General features: G+C 41.3%; 1 pseudogene; it reads left to right on the top strand.

Annotated features, from left to right (window-relative positions):
* The window catches only part of LOC109870738 (low-density lipoprotein receptor-related protein 1B-like), a 332,082-nt pseudogene that overhangs the window by 269,002 nt on the left and 47,781 nt on the right, over positions 1 to 15,299 (top strand).

Raw genomic sequence — 15,299 nt, 5'->3', positions numbered from 1 at the left:
ATAAAGCATAATTAAAGTTAATCAGAAGCAGAAGAGGTGATTTCTAGTCTGAGTACAGCTCAGAGACCAGGGGAGCACCTCCAGTGAGGTCTGTATAAGAAAGTAGCCAGCACAGCTAAATGAAAGACACAGAGCATCATTGAAATACTTCACAGCTTTTGTTTGGATTGTGATTATAGTTCTATGCTCATTGTCTATAGTCAGCAGGGTTTGGGGGACCTTACATGTTGACAAGACTCAAATCCACATGAAGAAATATTTCAAATCAATGCAACAAAAAGAGAAGCTAGCAGAAGACCACAGGTTCTACCAAAAGTATTGTGTATTAACTACTCCCCCCTCTGTCTTTTTACTGCCTCCGGAGCAAGTTTCCTAACGGAAAACACTCCTCAATCTGTGACATTTTGGAGACTGTTTGAAGCTCCAGTTTAGTCTAAATTACTGCTTAGGGGACAGCCTAGTCGATTTGGCAAGGCTATATATCTCTTGCAAATGAGGATAGAGAAGGCCTCAAAGCGCATGATGTCCCTTAATGGCAGATTGCATGGGTGTTGTTGGGTCTGAAATAGTGTTTCAAGGCATCAGTTTCATGTGCCAGCTGGCACTATTATTGTTTATTCCTAACAACTGGTTTGCTAATTCAAAAGCTGCCTAAACTGAGAGACATTGAGTGAAAGTTCCTGTATAATTCAACCATCATTAAGGATAAGGTTTTTCACATTTTTTGGCAAAAATCTTTCATATGTTTTGGACATTAATCATATGATGAATGTTTTGGTTGTTGTTGTCATTGTCTCTGCTAGTTTTTTTTATTTTTATCTCCCTCTCTCTTTCCTACCAGATAGTCCATCGGACTGCGGTCCCCAGTGCACTGGCCCTGGATTGGATAGGGAAAAACCTGTACTGGTGTGACATCGAGAGGAAGAGCCTGGAGGTGTCTAAAGCTAACGGCCTGTACCCCTCTGTCCTGGTCAGCACTGGTATCAGGAACCCTACAGACCTGGCCCTGGATCCACAGTCAGGGTACTGTATCAGACACATTGACCTCTAACCCTAACCCCACTGACCTGGCCCTGGATCCACAGTCAGGGCACTGTATCAGACACATTGACCTCTAACCCTAACCCCACTGACCTGACCCTGGATCCACAGTCAGGGTACTGTATCAGACAATTGGGACCTCTAACCCTAACCCCACTGACAACTTACACAAACACTCAAGCACGACTACACACTAAGCTGGACTGTCCGACTTTCAGCAAACAGGAGGCTTGTCATTAAGGTCTGTTTATGTTAGGGCTCAATCCAGAAGAAAGGTTATTTACGTGTCAAATCACCAATTGGTGACCCCTCCCTTAAGGAATTACTTGGCACATTGTTAAGCAAATGTAATATTCAAAATTGACTCTGGATAAGAGTGACTGCTAAATTACTCAAATGTAAATGTACAATGTGATGATATACTGAGCAGTCTACTTTTACACCTGAGGGTTTTTATAGCACTGAACACTAATTTTGTTTTTTCATTATCATTTTCCTAATGTTACCCTAGCATTCTAATGATGTTTTGTAAGAGACACCTTGTAAGACCTCTCCACATTCATCCATGTGTAGGTATGCATTCTGGGTAGACTGCTGTGAATCCCCTCACATCAGTCGTGTGGGTATGGATGGTCGAGGGCATGCTGTTATCATCGACAAAGAGATCTACAGCCCCACTGCCCTCACTATAGATTACACCAACAAGAGGCTGTACTGGGCAGATGACAACCACATTCTGTTCGCCAACATAGACGGCTCACAGAGACACAAAGGTAAGGAAGAATATAATGTTGGACTTTTTCCACTATAAGAATATGTGATTAATCAGGGTTTCTACCCGGGTCTCCTGCTCACCACAATACCATTTCAGCTGAGCCAAAGCCTAGGCATTAGATTGGGAGCTAACCCAAGTCTTGAGGTCTCAGGCTAGGTTACTCATCACACAAGTGTGATTGCTAAGCCACCTCAATTACATGTGTTTGGTGTTCTCTCACTTTTCTCATCAACTAATGATGGGTCTACTGTTTTGTATTGTGTCTCTCTCCAGTGTCCTATGATCACATTCAGGGGGTGATGGGTCTGACACTGTTTGAGGACTTTGTCTACTGGACAGATGGGAAATCCAAGTCACTCCGACGAGCACATAAAACTACTGGGGCCCAAGGAATTGAGCTGCTCAACTCCTGGCAAGCTATCAAATCTGTCAAGGTTTACCATTCACTACGCCAACCTGAAGGTAGAGTAACCCACCCAACACAGTAGTCCCCTCACTTACCCACCTGCCAACCCAAAGACATGGTCATATACTGTATGGTTACATAGGTTATTACTATTATATAGTTTATGATATTATTATATAGGATGCGATTATATAGGGTATGGTATTAAGAATGTGGCTAATGTTCTATTTAATTATGCTGTACTTTCGGTTTTGTTCTCCCCCACCCTCTCTTTCTCCCCACCCCCTCTCTCTGTGCAGTGCCCAAGCACCAGTGTCAGGTGGCCAATGGAGGATGTAGCCACTTGTGTCTCCTTTCTCCTGGCGGGGAACACAAGTGTGCTTGTCCAACTAATTTCTACCTTGCTGCTGACAACAAGACCTGCCTCTCCAACTGCACTGCAAGTCAGGTCAGTGTCTATCCCTTCTCACACTCCTCAGCACTTGTAGATATGGTAACTCTTTTTGCACAGTCTGTTATTCTATTCTGTTTTCCCTCGAGGCAGATCTGTTGTTTTCATTCCCTTTCTCCTTGTTTATCACACTGTCTCTTCTCTCCTGCCATGCTTCTGCAGCTTAAGTCCCATGAAAATAGTAGTGTTGTTTGTTTTCCTTTTGTTTGAACAACAGTTTTTTGGGATAAGTTAGAATTCTGTCTAGTTAATTTGTGTGTTCTGTAGTTCCGCTGTGGAACCGACGAGTGTATTCCTTTCTGGTGGAAGTGTGACACTGTGGATGACTGTGGCGATGGATCAGATGAGCCTGCTGACTGTCGTGAGTAACATGTTTTTTCATTCCATACCAACTATGCATTACTGGACTTCCTGACTTCCTTGTAGCTCAGTGTTAAATTAAAATATTGCTTCCATTATATTTAAACCAATGTGACACCAATGTCGATAAAACTTAGCAAATCAACCTAATTGTAGGTACAAGACACTCTCCCCACCTCTTGTCATGAGATGTCTGGCTGTTACTGAGAACCACGTACCGGATTTTTAACAAGGTTGTTAGCATTAGGAAAGAAAGATAATTACTTGCCTCGACCTAGCTCAACATTTAGACATAGGATAAGAACGAGAATGCAGCGTCTATAAAGTGACAGCCTTGGTAGAGTATGGGTGGAGTAGTCGCTGTGATGCTCATGTGAATTGAATACAGCGTCTATAAAGTGACAGCCTTGGTAGAGTATGGGTGGAGTAGTCGCTGTGATGCTCATGTGAATTGACTACAGCGTCTATAAAGTGACAGCCTTGGTAGAGTATGGGTGGAGTAGTCGCTGTGATGCTCATGTGAATTGAATACAGCGTCTATAAAGTGACAGCCTTGGTAGAGTATGGGTGGAGTAGTCGCTGTGATGCTCATGTGAATTGAATACAGCGTCTATAAAGTGACAGCCTTGGTAGAGTATGGGTGGAGTAGTCGCTGTGATGCTCATGTGAATTGACTACAGCGTCTATAAAGTGACAGCCTTGGTAGAGTATGGGTGGAGTAGTCGCTGTGATGCTCATGTGAATTGACTACAGCGTCTATAAAGTGACAGCCTTGGTAGAGTATGGGTGGAGTAGTCGCTGTGATGCTCATGTGAATTGAATACAGCGTCTATAAAGTGACAGCCTTGGTAGAGTATGGGTGGAGTAGTCGCTGTGATGCTCATGTGAATTGACTACAGCGTCTATAAAGTGACAGCCTTGGTAGAGTATGGGTGGAGTAGTCGCTGTGATGCTCATGTGAATTGAATACAGCGTCTATAAAGTGACAGCCTTGGTAGAGTATGGGTGGAGTAGTCGCTGTGATGCTCATGTGAATTGAATACAGCGTCTATAAAGTGACAGCCTTGGTAGAGTATGGGTGGAGTAGTCGCTGTGATGCTCATGTGAATTGACTACAGCGTCTATAAAGTGACAGCCTTGGTAGAGTATGGGTGGAGTAGTCGCTGTGATGCTCATGTGAATTGACTACAGCGTCTATAAAGTGACAGCCTTGGTAGAGTATGGGTGGAGTAGTCGCTGTGATGCTCATGTGAATTGAATACAGCGTCTATAAAGTGACAGCCTTGGTAGAGTATGGGTGGAGTAGTCGCTGTGATGCTCATGTGAATTGACTTTCTTTTTTTGGCTTCAGACCAATACCTACTTCTCACTTAACTTTTTAAAAAGTTTTTAATATTTATAACTCAACCTTTGAAAATATATTTTTTTATTACATTTGACTTACTTTATTGCTGTGATCTTTTACTGTGATCTCTCAAATTAGGATTACAGGATAATTGCTGTATATTTTGAAATGTGGAATATGTATTAAATGTTTGCTAACATTTGCTACTTAGTTACACATGTTTTATTTGAGGGATAGTTTCAGAAATGCTGTTTTACATTAAGTCATTAAGTATTTTTTTAGATTACAAATGTGTAGCTTATCACCATACATGAGCATACATAATGTTCAGTGTACAAGTACTGTAATTAGCTGGTTTGCATTCCCTGGCATAACGTTGCTAACACATTTTCATGCAGCTGAATTCAAATGTCAGCCTGGGAGGTTCCAGTGTGGCACTGGCCTCTGTGCTCTTCCTCCCTTCATCTGTGATGGAGAGAACGACTGTGGAGACAACTCAGATGAGGCCAACTGTGGTAAGGAGGAGGACTGGGGATGTTGCATTCCCATGCAAGTAGATGGGTGAAGACAAATTGCGGTGGTCTGAGGAGTCTGTAATCTGTTGTCCACAGTAGCATATCGATTAAAGAAGAAGACTGTGGTTGTTACTGTCCTTCACATCAAACCTGTTGATGAGAACATAAGACAGAAGCCAGCAGCTTCATACCTTTCTTACTGCTTGATACCTTTTAATGCTTTTTGTTGCTATTTAAGTATTGATTTCTGTCACAATAAAAAGCCCATGTGGGAATGTGCTTTAATTTCAAAGCATTGTAAAACATGTTATTAGCTTGTTTTTGGCTTAGCCAACATTACTTTCACTTTATCTTATGGTGCCCTTTTGTCCTACATTTTCTTTGATGGATGCTTTTCACCTTCAATGGATGCTCCATCGGTTCTACCTCTTCTTCTCCACTTTGTCTTTCAGAGACATACATCTGTCTGTCAGGGCAGTTCAAATGCACCCGGAAACAGAAGTGTATCCCTCTAAACCTCCGCTGTAACGGACAGGACGACTGTGGAGACGGAGAGGATGAGACAGAATGTCGTAAGAAGAAGAACCTTCTGTATTAGTACCTGACGGATTGTTTAAGGAATCTTTAGGATTACTTTTTAACTTAGGCTAGACTTTTTCTCTAAGATTATTTTCTGTTTTATAGCTTTTTCCCCAAGGAAGAGTGAGATGGAACTTATTATGTGAAGGTTTAACGGTGGTATCTGACAAGTTGAGACCAGTGAATTTATAGTAAAACTCAGACAGTCTACCCTTAGGTGCTGCCTTAAATAATATTGAGTCAGGTAGTGATTAGGTATTCCAAAGGCATGCTTGATTAGCACTTTCCCTGTGTGAGAGGATTAGCTATCATTGAATTAGAAAGTGAAAGAGAGAACAGAATAGTTAGAGGTATTTCCCTTCTGTTATGGTAACTCTAGCTATCAGCAGTAGCATTATACGTCAGACAAATATATTTGTTTTGCCTGCCTGATTTCAAGATGGAGTGAATGTCACTATGGAGTGAGAGTCAGTATAAAAGCCTTGATTAAGGAGAGAGGCGTTCTCCGCTTGAATTAGACTGTATATTTAAATGTGTAAATGTAAAAGATATTTTCAGAAGTACTGTGCCAATCAAAAGATAATGGTACAGATGTGAGATCTTAATTTGAGCCAGTTTGCTAGAGAAGGAAAATAATCCTGCAGTAACAGGAAATGTGGATTGTAATTGATGGCCATTTATTTAGGGGTTGATACATTTTTCGTAAGGGAAAATCAGTCTGAAATGTCAAAGTGGAAATAACAAACTTCAGAGGCCATTTTAAACCTCAAATACACTACAAGTTTTAAATGTCCTGCATTGCAGAAAGTTATCCTGCAACATGGTGATCAAATTAAGATCCTACATCTGTAGCGGCAACTGTGATAATGGAAGGTAAATAACGGAACAGAAGACAACTGCTGCTGCTTTTGGTATGCAGTGATACCACAGTTGGTATAGTGTCTGACTTCGATTGTCTAGCCTGCATATACAGTATATCAGTTTAACTGTTTATTGTGTTACCCTGTTTGCAAATCAGTTATTTCTGAGCCAGAGGCTGATAATAATAATGTAACTATAATTATTATGATTACATCCGTAAAGTATAGTAATACATGTTATTACCGCAGCATGTCTTCTCTTTGTTCCTACCTCTGTAAATTATAGGTATTTTACACAGCTGGCCTGTTTATCCAGGCTGTTCTTCTGTTAACATTCTGTCAATAATAGTGTTGTTTGTTCATCTCTCACTCCTTATACCACTCTCTCCCTCTCTTGGTCTCGCTCTCTCTCTCTCTCTAACTCCCTCCCCCCTCCATCGATCCCTCCCTCTCACTTTCTCTCTTTCTCGATCTATCTCTCCCTTCCTCTCTCCTTCCCTCCCCCTCCTTGGCCTGGTGTAAACCTGGACCCCCTCCTCTCCACAGCGGAGAGTACATGTTCCCCGGAACAGTTCCAGTGCAAGGCCTCCATGCACTGCATCTCCAAGCTGTGGGTGTGTGATGAGGACCCGGACTGCACAGACGGGTCAGATGAAGCTAATTGTGGTGAGTGGGGGAGCGCTTAAATCATAATTCAAATAAGTCCTAAGTTTTATTGAGCCTTGGTTGAAATTGTGATTAGGAGATGAATAAATTTTACACATGGGCACATTCTCATCTGCTCTGTACTGATTGAGTTGAAGCAGCCATAGAGAATGCCTACTGGTAGTTTATCACCACAGGTTGTCAGACTTGTCAGTAGTGTGTGTGGCATTGAAACACCAGTGCCCCCCCCCCCCCCCCAAAAAAAAGTATTTTCAGGTTATTTTCAGTGGTAGAGAACCTTTCCAAACTCCCACAACTATACTGCCCTACCAAGCAGATAGGCAGTAACTGCTCATAGTGTGGAACTAAGAAAAATGGCTTTTATTTACCTTGGTTTCACAGTAACTTTAGGCAGTTGCTGCTAACATTAGCCCCGTTTTCTCCAAAACACAATACAATAGAGGCAGGATATTTGTCCACATGACTAAGCATGTATTTAATGTAACAAAAATGACATTTACAAATTTTCTCCCAAATGAGCAGTTACTGCCTTTTTGCTTGGTAGGGCAGTATATCTTCCACTGGTTATTACTTTAAACTGTGTAGCCTCCTGGAGAGCATCTGCGCTAACTTGAACGCCTTTTGTTCAGAGACACAATACTGCTAGGAAGTCCCTCAACTGAGTTGTTATACTTTAAAGCCGTTGTCTTCCACTGGATGAAGTGTTCAATGATTTTAGCTATGCTCACATCTAAAGAAGGGAGAGAACAATAATTTTTTTCAGCATGTAGTCTTCTCCCGCCTTTGTGGAGAGGTAATTATGTTGTTTTCCTCTTCATCTCATCCCAATGGTTATTTGAGTGGATAGATAGGTTGCCATTCTCTTTGGTAATATCGAACAGCACAAGATCAATATTTTCTTCACTCAGTATTGGTTGTTTTGTTAGATACTAGCTCTTATTAAGTTCAAAACCAGATGTAAGCTAATAATTGCTGCGGACTAAAGAATGTATTTATTTTAGAAGATGTAAAATGTTAATGAACATTTCCTAAATGCTGTTCAGTTGTACAACAGTTTTAGAGTACATTTGATAGTGTTAGGGGGGCGCCTTATACACCAACAGAAAAAGTAATAATAATTTAGTGCAATATAGAGGATAATTGGGATAGTGAAATAAAAGTATATTCCCAAAAATATACTCTCCCGGTCAAAAGTTTTAGAACACCTATTCTCAAGGGTCTTTCTTTATATTGACTATTTTCTGCATTGTTGAATAATAGTGAAGACATATGGAATCATGTAGTAACCCAAAAAGTGTTAAACATATGTCAAAATATATTTGAGATTCTTCAAAGTAGTTACCCTTTGCCTCGATCACAGCTTTGCACACTCTTGGCATTCTCTCAACCAGCTTTTCCAACAGTCTTGAAGGAGTTCCCACATATGCTGAGCACTTGTTGGCTGCTTTTCCTTCACTCTGCGGTCCAACTCATCCCAAACCATCTCAATTGGGTTGAGGTCGGGTGATTGTGGAGGCCAGGTCATCTGATTCAGCATTCCATCACTCTCCTTGGTCAAATAGCCCTTACACAGCCTGGAAGTGTGTTTTGGGTCATTATCCTGTTGAAAAACAGGACAATGCGCAAACCAGATGGGATGGCATATTGCTGCAGAATGATGTGGTAGCTATGCTGGTTAAGTGTGCCTTGAATTCTAAATAAATCACAGACAGTGTCACCAGCAAAGCACTCCCATACGATCACACCTCCTCCTCCATGCTTCATGGTGGGAACCACACTTGTGGAGATCATCCGTTCACCTACTCTGCTTCTCACAAAGACACAGCGGTTGGAGCCAAAATCTCACGCTTGGATTCATCAGACCAAAGGACAGATTTCCACCAGTCTAATGTCCATTGCTCTCCATTGCTCATTTCTTGGCCCAAGCATGTGTCTTCTTCTTATTGGTGTCCTTTAGTAGTGGTTTCTTTGCAGCAATTCAACCATGAAGGCCTGATTCACACAGTCTCCTCTGAACAGTTAATGTTGAGGTGTGTCTGTTACTTGAACTATGTGAAGCATTTATTTATGCTGCAATTTCTAAGGCTGGTAAATCTAATGAACTTATCCTCTGCAACAAAGGTAACTCTGGGTTTTTCTTTCCTGTGATGGTCCTCAAGAGAGCCAGTTTCATCATAGCGCTTAATGGTTTTTGCGACTGCACTTGAAGAAACTTTTAAAGTTCTTGACATTTTCCGGATTGCTTATTTGAGCTGTTCTTGCCATAATATGGACTTGGTCTTTTACCAAATAGGGCTATCATCTGTATACCAAACCTACCTTGTTGATTGGCTCAAACGCATTAAGAAGGAAAGAAACTGCACAAATGAACTTTTAACAAGGCACACCGGTATTTTAAATGCATTCCAGGTGACTACCTCATGAAGCTGGTTGAGAAAATGTCAGGAGGGTGCAAAGCTTATTACTTTGACTAATTTCACATTTAAAATATATTTAGATTTATTTAACCCTTTTTTGGTTACCACATGATTCCATATGTGTTATTTCATAGTTTTGATGTCTTCACTATTATTCTACAATGTAGAAAATAGTAAAATAATGAAAAATCCTTGTGTGTCCAAACTTTTGACTGGTACTGTACATACTTTTCTGAAACATTTGTTTCAAATACTTTATTTGCTACTAAGTGTTTAATATTGCAAACTTGTCATAGATTCTGTTAGGAGATCTAAGCCGTTGGCAGCACAGTCAGGTATTTCATCCTACACTGTGTAGCCTCTCTCGAGTATGAAGGAGGTTTTGAACTTGGTGTCAGGCTTGCACTACGAGGAAACCCTGAGGAAATGATGATTACATGTATAAATATAATAGCTCCACCATTAATATTCATGCTTTTTGAAGCCATTTTCATCTACTTGTTTGTTTGTTTGTTTCTTGATGTAAAAAAAGATGAAAAGACCTGCGGACCTCATGAATTCCGCTGTGAGAATAACAACTGTATCCCGGACCACTGGAGGTGTGACAGCCAGAACGACTGTGGAGACAACTCAGATGAGCATAACTGCAGTGAGTATGCCCATCTACAGTATGCTTCTCTCTATTCTTTTAGCTCACTTCTAGCTATTTGGCAACTTATATATACATCAACAGGCCTATGCACTTGCGCAGTTCAGTTAGTATTTTGGAATTGTTTGAAGATTAACTGACTCCCCTCCTGGTCTTTGTTTATATACTGTACCGTTCCTCTGTTTAACTTTGTAAAGAGATCCCACAATCAAAGTAATATAGCCAGCTCAATGGAGCCCTGTTCTTAACTGTTTCTAACGCGGCTATGCCCTCTGAGCATGTTCCCCTCTCCAACTCCACTTTGGATCTAAAAGAAAGTCAGAGTTCCAGATTCTTCAGCTTTGATGCCATCTCTCCTCTCCTTCCCAGGCTCACTTTTGTGTTTAGATATTCATAACCAACTACTGGAATGAAGTTTGTTTACGTATGAAAGGGATTTGTTATGCCAGCTAGCCCATATCTCTGCTCTGTGTGTGTGTGTGTGTGTGTGTGTGTGTGTGTGTGTGTGTGTGTGTGTGTGTGTGTGTGTGTGTGTGTGTGTGTGTGTGTGTGTGTGTGTGTGCCTGAGTGCACACAAGCGTGTGTGTATATGCATTTTATGCTGAGTATGCGTTGTACATTTTTTTTATTATGGGCTTATTCCCCTTACCTATTAATGTCGCTTAAAATGCAAATGAATCCCAGTCAAGTGTTGGATGGTAAAGAATTAAGTAGGTGCACCAGCTAGGCTAGCAGACAGGAGAGAGAGAGAGGCTGCAAATCACAATATGCTGCAGACTGCAGGCTCTGTTGGGACCTTTTCTCTAACTCCAGCTCATAACCACAACTATCTTCACTCATTCAGTCAGTTAACAGTCCACGATAACCAGGGGGTGAGGGGAGGACCCCAGCACTTGAATTTGATGGTGCTTAACTATGGTTTAATGTTGTCCTCAGAGACCTAGACATACAGTGCACCTGAATGTGGAGGTTGCCAGATAGTAGGGTTCAGGAGTATACTGGCTATGAATGTATTTACATCTTGAGCCACTGGCATTCCAACCATCATGTCCAACAAATGTCTTTGATGAGCCAACAGTAGGCTTGCTGCAAGGGCCCAGCTTTTCCAAAAGTTATCTATCTAGATTTCGCCTATCGGATAGGATTTAACACATAGAAATAGAGGAAATTAACAGACAAATCATTGACTTGAATGGGGACTCTCATCCTATTCATTCTATTTCTATGCATTTAATCCTATATGAAAAGTATGCAAAATCGAGATGAGCTTTTGAAAAAATGGGCCCAGATTAAGCAATGCTTAAGAGATATCTCTTGTAAAAGGGCCTTTACACAAACCACATTATTTCACATGTGGAAGATAATATGATTTTATGTAAAATTCCACTTATGAATCATGAGAATCATGTGTTTTAGGAGATGTGATCACGTGAAGTTCATGTTGTTTTTTTTCATTAAGGGGGCTCTAGGGGATTCACTTCTCTCATGATACCTCTTATAAAGGCCCATGTGTGTGTTTTCTTAGAGGTTGTTTGCTTTTCCATGGTTATTTCAAGTGTAAATAGTCTATATAGCCTAGTCTATAACACACATAGTATATATATATAGTCTTTAAGTAGTCTTTAACGGACATCACTTGTTAGGGAGTACTAGGGCCTTGTAGAAAATGATGAAGATCCACCCTTGGATGGCGTCGTTGTGTAACAAGTCTAATTAAAGTTGTGTGGTGGAGTGTATATCGTGTTTGAGGGCCCGACTCCTATGTCATTTCTATTTCAAGTGTAGTGATGTCCTTGTCCTCTCCCTTGACTCAGAGCCAGTGACCTGTAACCACAAGGACTTTGCCTGTGCTAACGGGGACTGCATCTCCGCTCGATTCCGCTGCGATGGAGACTATGATTGCCCTGATAATTCAGACGAGGTCAGTGATCCCTGTTGTCATTTAAAAACAGCCTGTAATGTAGCCTGTAAATAGCATGTTATAGCCTGTAAACTCTGTGAGTCACAACCTCTTGAATAATCTTATTTGAGCGAATTGACCCTTATTAATCTTAACCTTATGTTTCTATCTTGCTTTTTCTTTCATAAATGTGAATGTTTTATTTTTCTCCTAAAAGGCATGCATATTGAATTGCAGATAGGATTTGATGGCAGTATGATATTCAAATCGTAAAATATTCTGAATTTTATTGGAACGCAGATGATAATATTATGGATGACAATGTCCTAATCGAGAGACATTTTATGTTTTTTCTGTTATGCAAATGTGTGAACAATTATGCAAACTGGTTTACTAACCAAAAATACTCAATTAACTAGGCATGCATGGGACCTGTTTTGTGGAATGTGATTTTTTTAAAAGCGAGAGCTATTCATGAAATATGAGCCAATCAATAGAAAATATTCAGGTTTCCATTGTGTGATGGCTGAGGAGAGAGCCACGGAATTACTCATTTATTATGCCTTGTAATTTATTGCTCTGTTAAATACCCCCACAGCAATTACAGCATACAGTATGAGTAATCCCCTCCAAGAGCAACCTCTCTTAACACATTATTGTGTGTGGTCCCAATGACATCATTCTGGGTCAAACTGAATATATTTTTTATTTTATTTAACTAGGCAAGTCAGTTAATAACAAATTCTTATTTACAATAACGGCCTACACCAGCCAAACCCAGACGACGCTGGGGCAATTGTGCGCCGCCCTATGGGACTGTGTTGTTATACAGCCTAGAATCAAACCAGGGTGTCTGTAGTGACGCCTCAAGCACTGAGATGCAGTGCCTTAGACTGCTGCGCCACTCGGGAGCCCAAATGTTGTCCACCCTATTCTTACCTAAAACTGACTAAACAGGCAATGAAGACTCAATGGGTGTCAATGCCCGGCAATACCCTGCCATCCCGCACATATAAAGCATTCAAATTGTCAATGAAAGTGTCATGTATGGGTTATAAATGAGCTATCAAGTCCTAGTGAAGGTACCTTTCAAAGAAAGTATTACCATATGGTTCTACTGTATAAGAATTGGAACGCCTAACATGTAAAGTATAAGCCTATTGTAAATGTGAGCTTCTTGTCCTTTATATCTCTCTACAGAAGGACTGTGAGGCTCGGTGTGCTGAGGACCAGTTTCAGTGTCTCAATAACCTCTGCATCTCCCTCAAGTGGCTCTGTGATGGCCAAGAGGATTGCAAGACAGGAGAGGACGAGAGGAACTGCCAGGGGACAGGTACGGTATATGAGGAAAACAAGGTAAAAAGGTTACTCCCCCCCCCCCCAAAAAAAAAACTATGTTTTAATGTGAACTTTAAGTAGTCGTTAAAAATCTAAATACCACAAGCTCCTGCGGTAACATGGACTGTTGTAGTTTATATACTTTGGTTGAAAAACAAGAGTTTTTCTGGACTTTTTTATGGGGAGTAGGGTAAGATGAGGACATTTTGGTGTGGAGGTGGGTGCTTTAGAAGTAGTAGAATTGCCAAGGCTGCTTTCTGTGTGACTTGTAATTAAATACTGTTCCAATTCTCTACGCCATGTGTTTTTACCCACAGTAAAGCCATAAAAACAACTGTATAACGGATAAAAACACTTCAAAAAGTGATGCGAGCGAGTCCCCCTCCCCCAAACATTTTTTTTATCAAATAAAAGTTGCTTAAACCGCCTAGCAACCTCGCCAACAGATTTGTACCTTTTGGTATTTTAGCGAATAGCAGGGCAGGGAAAGAAGCTGGGTCGCTGTCACGAAAGACAAACATCATACGCGTCGCGCCAATAGGAGTAGGACTATTTGGGTCTACCTGTGCCAAAACTCTGCTATTGATCATTCTTTAGCTGGTTCTCCATCTTCTTTAAAAAAAATAATAATGGTGAGCCAACATGTTTTTAACACTTTACCTACTAAAAATGTTTTTCATGGCTTTCGCTTGTCCCTCTGAAGCAGACATATAGTAAGCAATACAGCGCCTTCGGAAAGTATTCAGACCGCTTGACTTTTCCCACATTTTATTACGTTACAGCCTTATTCTAAAATGGATTAAATCTAAAAATGGCCTCAGCAATCTACACACAATACCCCATAATGATGAAGTGAAAACATGTTTTTAGAAATATTTGCTAAAATATTAAAATTTAAAAACAGAAATACCTTATTCTGACCCTTTGCTATGAGACTCAAAATTTAGCTCAGGTGCATCCTGTTTCCATTGATCATCCTTGAGATGTTTCTACAACTTGATTGGAGTCCACCTGTAGTAAATTCCATTGATTGGACATGATTTGGAAAGGCACCCACCTGTCTATATAAGGTCCCACAGTTGACAGTGCATGTCAGAGAAAAACCAAGCCATGAGGTCGAAGGAAGTGCTGCGAGACAGGATTGTGTCGAGGCACAGATCTGGGGAAGGGTACTAAAAAATGTCTGCAGCATTGAAGGTCCCCAAGAACACAGTGGCCTCCATTTTTAAATGGAAGAAGTTTGGAACCACCAAGACTCTTCCTAGAGCTGGGCGGAGCAATAGGGGGCGAAGGGCCTTGGTCAGAGAGGTGTCCAAAAGCCCGATGGTAACTCTGACAGAGCTCTAGAGTTCTTCTGTGGAGATGGGAGAAACTTCCAGAAGGACAACAATTTCTGCAGCACTCCACCAATCAGGCCTTTATTGTCGAGTGGCCAGACGGAAGCAACTTCTCAGTAAAAGGCACATGACAGCCCGCTTGGAGTATGCCAAAAGGCACCTAAAGACTCTCAGGCCATGAGAAACAAGATTCTCTGGTCTGATGAAACCAAAATTGAACTCTTTGGCCTGAATGCCAAGTGTCATGTCTGGAGGAAACCTGGCATCATTACTATGGTGAAGCATTGTGGTGGCAGCATTATGCTTTGGGGATGTTTTTCAGCAGCAGGGGCTTGGAGACTAGTCAGGATCGAGACAAAGATGAACGGAGTAAAGAACAGAGAGGTCCTTGATGGGGCGAAGGATCACCTTCCAACAGGACAACGACCCCTAAGCACACAGCCAAGAGAACGCAAGAGTGGCTTTGGGACAAGTCTCTGAATGTCCTTGAGTGGCCCAGCCAGAGCCTGGACTTGAACCCGATCTATCATCTCGCTCCCCATCCAACCTGACAGCTTGAGACTATCTGCAGAGAAGAATGGGAGATACTCCCCAAATACAGGTGGGACAAACTTGTAGCGTCATACCCAAGAAGACTCGAGGCTGTAATCGCTGCCAAAG

This window comes from Oncorhynchus kisutch, linkage group LG26, assembly GCF_002021735.2.
Source record: "Oncorhynchus kisutch isolate 150728-3 linkage group LG26, Okis_V2, whole genome shotgun sequence".
Lineage (NCBI taxonomy): Eukaryota > Metazoa > Chordata > Actinopteri > Salmoniformes > Salmonidae > Oncorhynchus > Oncorhynchus kisutch.
Note: the sequence above shows the minus strand (reverse complement) of the source record. Positions and strands in the feature narration are given on the sequence as shown.